This window comes from Somniosus microcephalus, chromosome 2 (assembly GCF_052327205.1).
Source record: "Somniosus microcephalus isolate GS21.2 chromosome 2, FLI_Smic_1.0, whole genome shotgun sequence".
Lineage (NCBI taxonomy): Eukaryota > Metazoa > Chordata > Chondrichthyes > Squaliformes > Somniosidae > Somniosus > Somniosus microcephalus.
Window position 1 is genome coordinate 161,694,398 of NC_140988.1, and position 6,565 is coordinate 161,700,962.

The window sequence follows — 6,565 nt, forward strand, 5'->3', positions numbered from 1 at the left end:
AGATCGTCTGAAGTCGACAGAAGAATACAATTTCATTTTCATTAGAGGAAAACCTCAACTTTTCAAGGAGCTTGTTTAAATACTGTACTGGCCCAGAAATTCGGCTCTCCACGGGTGAGTACGCACGGGGTACTCACCCGTAGGCCGAATGGAATTGCCGGTTTCCTGCATGCACTGCGCATGCGCGGGAAACCGGCACTTCCGATCCTCTGAACGAAGGGGTTCAGAGGTCGAACGTGCACGCAGGGGAGGCTGTGCGTGCACTTTGAACTTATGTTTTTTTTTGCAGGTTTTCACGCGAGGTTAAGCCTGTAGGATTTACACATTTAAAAAGCAGGCGTAAGGCCTGCTTTTTACAAGGTAAGTGGTCAATTAATTAAAACTAAAACATTTTTTCCACAGGTTTATTATTTTTAAATACTTTAAAGCATGGTAAGTTTATTTTTAGCCCCGTTTTTTTATAAAATTATTTTTTTCAGAAATTTAAAGTATTGTTTAAAATAGTTATTAAATGTAATTTGTAGTTTATTGAAAAAGTGTGATTTTTGAAAAAATTTATTTGAAGGTTTAATGCTATTTTGAGGCCCATAGTATTCATAAGTTTAGACAGGTCTTCCTATCAATCTTATGAATGGGCTTTTCCCTCCTCCGATTGGCTGCCCATGGCTCACGTGATCCCAGGGGACGCATCGCACTAACTACGCCCCTGGGACACGCAAGCACAGTGCGCCGGCAGCTGGACCAGGCCCCGGAGCAGAATTCCACAGGGCCCTACAGCTCAACTGCCGGCGCACAAGGTAGGTCAGGGGCTTACACCCGCGGGAAGCCCCCAACCCGAATTTCTGGGCCAATATTTGCAGTGATAATCAATCTTTATGAAGGTCATCTAAAATCAATTATATTTGCCTGAGATAGTTAATTACATAGGTTTTGCCACTGCTATATGACAAAGCACGGTACTTCATTATATATTTCTAATCATTTTAAGTGTTTTCCATTCCCTTTTAGGGTTCATGGAATGGAAACACCATTGATGGGAATAACAGGAGCTGCAGCAGAGAAAGTGGAACAAGTGGGTAAATTCACCAATTCTGCACACCCAGCAGCGAGTGGCTTTGGGAAGAAGTGCAGGGCAGAGAATTAGCACCAAAGTGGTGTAGTCCCAGCTCTGACCCATTTAACCCCCAAAAATGGGTGAGTTTGGGTCGGGTGTAAGTAAAAATGTAAAAAATTTCAAACCTGAACCCAACCCACCTCAAACCCACCTACTTCTGGTTTTAACGGAGGCAGGATGAGGGCGGGCAACCAACCCACTCCCTGGGCACGTGCATTTAAATATTTTAATGAAGCTGCTTGCCACTGACTTTTTTTTCTCTGTTCCAACTTTAACCCTGGCCGGCCGGGTTTCCTGGGCCTTGGGAAACCTGGCAGCTGCAGGGAGGCAAGGACTGCTGCATGGAACAGGTGCATGCTTTTCCAGCACTGCTTGTGGGCCAGGAGGAACAGGTGTGCTCCCCCCAATCCACCAAGCTGACCTGTTAACTTCCCCCGCGATCGGATCCCCACCTCCACCCCCCGCAATCCGATGCTCTCACAATGTCTGCCCAGGCCCACAATCTCCTCCGGCCCCACCCTCACACATGTCCTCCATGGGCCCTTCCACGATCTTCTCTCCTCCCCCGATCTCTCCGGCATCATCCACAAAGCCACCCCAACCAGTGTAGGGTTGTCAAAATTCCCACATTCCCCAAAAGTTATCAATAAAAGGGACCCTGAATGGACAAGTTATTAAAAAGGGTACCCAAAAGAAAATGGCTTCTGAACCTCGTGACAGAAGCCTGCAGGATTTTAAAAAGCAAGGCCCTGCAAAGGCAGGCCCATTCAAAGTTTTGAAAAGCAACTTGACATGCATGGACCTGTGTGAGCGACTTCGTTAGTTCTAAAGCCAGACAGCTAGATAAACACAGAATATGCATTCTTCATCTTGAAACAGATCAACCCAGGATGGACCTAATCTTGAGGCCATTAACTTTGTGCATAAATAATCGGTTACAGTTCGAAGTAGCTAAAGCGCTGATTAAACTTCATAAATAACAAACAGCCAGGATATGGGCGGCACGGTGGCATAGTGGTTAGCACTGTTGCCTCACAGCGCCAGGAACCCGGGTTCGAATCCGGCCTCGGGTGACTGTCTGTGTGGAGTTTGCACATTCTCCCCGTGTTTGCGTAGGTTTCCTCTGGGTGCTCCGGTTTCCTCCCACAGTCCAAAGATGTGCGGGTTAGGTTGATTGGCTATGATAAATTGACCCTTAGTGTTAGGGGGATTAAATACGTGGGGTTACGGGGATAGGGTGGGATATGTGTTGGTGTAGGGGTTACGGGGATCGGGTGGGATATGTGTCGGTGCAGGCTCGATGGGCCGAAATGGCCTCTATCTGCACTGTGGGGTTTCTGTGATTCTTCTGTGATTCTGTGATATTGAAGCCATTAAGCAAGGAGACAACAGCCCCAAAAGCAGTTAAGGTGAATGACTGTAACCACCTTAGACGAGCCTGCCAAAATTAAACAAAGAGCTCGACCTGATTTGGCGCACAGATAAGGGAACGAAAAACCTGTATAATTGTAGGCCCACTGGTAACCAAGGTCTCTTCTCATCTCTTCTCTTCTCTTCCCGCTCTGACACAGAGGACGCCCACCATAACACTGGGGGCCAAACGCGCAGCACGGCAGAAGAGGGCGAGCCATCGGGGCACGGTGTGAGGAACGGAGCCAAACAGCAAGATCGAGGTAACAGAACAGCGGGGCAGGCTCAACCAAAGACAACTAGGCCGCAACCGCAGCCTTACATGACCAAGCCGACACCGAAGGCCACCAACCGAGCCCAGCCGCAACGAAACTCAACGACCAAACCACCACAAGAAGAACAAAACCCGAGGTTTCCACTCTACAACCTAAGGTATCCAACAAAAGACTTTACTGTCCCTATTTCTACCAAAAGAAAAGGGGACTTACCAGACAAATCCATAACCGCGCCCTTACCGCATCAGCGGACTCAACCCAACTGTGGGACCTTCGCAGTTCCCAAGACTGAGACCAGGTGGGGATGGCAGGCCCCAAAGGACACAAAGAGCAAACCCCAAAACCGCAACCGGCTTAATCGACAGGTTTCGAACTGTCAAGGAAACCCCATTGGTGAGCACAAATCCTCGGCCCCTCATAGCTCAATCTAGTTAGGTATTGGGGGTGGAACAAGGGTAGGGGAATTATTAATGTGATTGTTCCCTCGTTGTGCCGTGTGTTCCCCATTCCCAACTAAGTGTACTTTTATAGGTCTGTAATTATTCTAGTAATTTCCAGTGTTGTAATATTGTTGTGCCTTTAATAAAATTACGGTTTTCTTGCACCAAACCACTTGTCTACTCTAATTCTGTATCGCCGCCTGTACCTAAGTCCGGTGTCTAGAACCCAGGTGTGTGGGAGCGATTCGAACCGCTCAGAGACAGTCAGGGGCAGAGCTGACTGGACACACACACCACCCCCTACACCCCCGATCTCTCCCTCCCTCCTCTCCGCTCCCTGGCTATGGTCTGGTGCTGAAGGCATACCCACCTGCCAGCCACACAGCCGCTGAATCTGTTCTGATGAAAGGTCATCGGCCTGAAACGTTAACTCTGTTTCTCTCTCCACGATGCTGCCTGACCCGGTGAGTGTTTCCAGCATTTTCTGTTGTTCTCTCAATCTGGAAAACGGATTCCAAAAATGCTAATCAGGCCCTGTCGTTAAATTCGGCAAGACCTGTTCTTCCGGGTTTCCTGATCGCTAAACTGACCCCAGCTCCCTGCCCGCCAAGAGTTAATATCGGAGCCATGGTCTCTTTGAATATAGCTCCCAACTGGGAATTTGGGATCAACTAATTTGTCCTAATACCTAAACAAATATTTGAGCTGTTCAAATTAATCCTAATGGCAACTTCTATTATTAAAATTCAGGAAGAAACTGGATGACAGAAATGAAGCTAGAAATCACTTTTTGCAGTAATCAAGGGTTAACTGAGTATTACTTATGATGTTTCTGTGGGGTAAAGTATACTGAGAAACCTGCAGTTTTATTCTTTTTGTTTGATGTGAAATGGTGTGCTAACGATCACACAACAGGGAAGCCAATAAAGGCTAACTGTAATGGAACAGTTTGTTGAACAATTTCACTATGGGAATGAAGCTCAGCAGGCTCCCATCTGATGAGAAGGCACTCGAAGCACTGAACCAGGAACGAGGGAATGGAGGGAGACTAAAGATGGAGGATCAATTCCCTCCACCTCCCAACCCCACCCTCTGAAGCTCCTGATATTGGAAGAAATTTTTGAATGGCTCAATTGTATGCCACAAGCCTATTATCTGGGAGAATGTCAGGAATAAAATGCAGACCTTAAGAAATCCACTGAGATAAGTCAGGAATATTAATTTGTATGACTCACACTCGCCATAAATGGACCTGAAAGAAAGGCAGCCCTGACAATCTTTTCGTCCTTTACTACTTCTCCATGAAAACTAGTATGAGCAAATGAACCTGTGCAGCAATGCCACAAGGTAACCAAGATAATGAATGGGAATAGTCACATATGGGAAAGATACAGTGAATGAGTAGGCTGCTATGGTAAGTTCCTGCAAACCTCGAGGATTCCAAAAGCTTGCTTAGACAGTAAATGCTTGAAAAACCTAGCAGGGTGCTGCACTTCACTTAAAACATTCAGCGCATCACAAGAACATAAGAACATAAGAAATAAGAGCAGGAGTAGGCCATACGGCCCCTTGTGCCTGCTCCACCATTCAATAAGATCATGGCTGATTATCGACCTCAACTCCACTTTCCCGCCCGATCTCCATATCCTTGATTCCCCTAGAGTCCAAAAATCTAGCGATCTCAGCCTTGAATATACTCAAAGACTCAGCATTCACAGCTCTCTGGGGCAGAGAATTCCAAAGATTCACAACCGTCTGAGTGAAGAAGTTCCTCCTCATCTCAGTCTTAAATGGTCTACCCCTTATCCTGAGACTATGCCCCCTAGTTCTAGACACTCCAGCCAGGGGAAACAACCTCTCAGCATCTACCCTGTCAATCCCCTTCAGAATCTTGTATGTTTCAATGAGATCATCTCTCATGCTTCTAAACTCCAGAGAGTATAGGCGCATTCTACACAATCATAGGACAGCCCGCTCATCCCAGGAATCAATCTGGTGAACCTTCATTGCACCGCCTCCAAGGCAAGTATATCCTTCCTCAGGTAAGGAGAACAAAACTGTGCACAGTACTCCAGATGTGGTCTCACCAAGGCCCTGTACAATTGTAGCAAGACTTCCTTACTCTTATACTGTCGAAGTTTCGACTGTTCAATAAGACTCTGTGAAACAAAGTGATCGTCAAAGGCAGACTTTATTTAACTGCTTGCTAGCAAGGGGAGCTTCACGTAGGCAATGGCTATCGTGACTTCTCCGAATACATGGACAACAGCACCTCTTTTTATACACAAAGATCAAAACACTTTATCATATGACATGGTATTGAGACAATTAATAATAAAGTAAAACATTAAGAAAGGAATGAGTAAGGAATGCTTAAGGTCAACAAGAAGATGACTAAAGGGTCAGCGGAGCCTCAGTGTCTTAAGATAAGGTTAGCCAACAGATAATCAATAGTCATGATGCAGGAATACCTTTAGATAAAGCTAACTAATCTTATACAATGGAGACAGTTTGTCTCTCATTTTGGTTCTGGACATTCATACAATGTTTACAGTAAATGTCCTTCAGTAATCATGCTTTTGTTCTACCATGCTTATCTTGTTTGTGGAACTGCCTAGCCTGCAAGCTGAAGACAGTCATATCATCTTCCTTCCACCGCTTCCTAATATGGACCTGCCTGTTTCCCTGTGTGAAGCCATTTTGACCTTCTGAAAGTTGCAGACTCCATTTTAATATAAGAGAGTATATGTGAATATATATTTTTACGCTAATGCACTTCTACATTCCCCCATTTTGTCCTTCCTAGGACAATATAGCTCACACTAATTCTTTCAGTCCCTTTTGTCGGTCCTCGTGCCAAATTTAAATTTTGGCCTAAGGATACCGACTTCATTTCCGTTTTGACCATCCCCGGGATAATACCTGTATTGATGGCTGACCTTATCTAAGATCGTCTCTCCTCTCTTGTCTATCCTAATTGTTAAAATCGTATTTTGTCCAACCGTATCACCTCTTCACGAAAGGGATTGTCCTGATCTCCCTCCATAAGCGGAAAGCATCGCCAGCCCATAGCGACTTACTGGTTTTATTAAACACCTTGGTCCATTCTAGTAAAAACGTTCCCTGCTTGGTCAGACCAGGAATAGGTGGTTGCCACGTGACTGTTTGATTGCAGGAACTCTCTCCTATTCTCTGTCCAACCTTCCTCCCTACCTTGACCTCCTTTTTAAGGCATAACGACCCTTGCGGTCTGCCAACTCCGGAGGTGTTAGTTAAGGAGAGGAAGGGGGCGCTCGAGTATGGTTATAATTGGGTTGATACCATCC

General features: G+C 45.8%; 1 long non-coding RNA gene across 1 annotated transcript; it reads left to right on the forward strand.

The window, feature by feature from the left end:
• The first annotated feature begins 265 nt into the window (after positions 1-265).
• LOC147123081 (uncharacterized) lies at positions 266-3,397 on the forward strand. The gene is made up of 3 exons (XR_015080392.1): positions 266-360; positions 1,009-1,072; positions 2,686-3,397. It is a non-coding gene; the product is annotated as an uncharacterized LOC147123081 (long non-coding RNA).
• Positions 3,398-6,565: the final 3,168 nt, after the last annotated feature.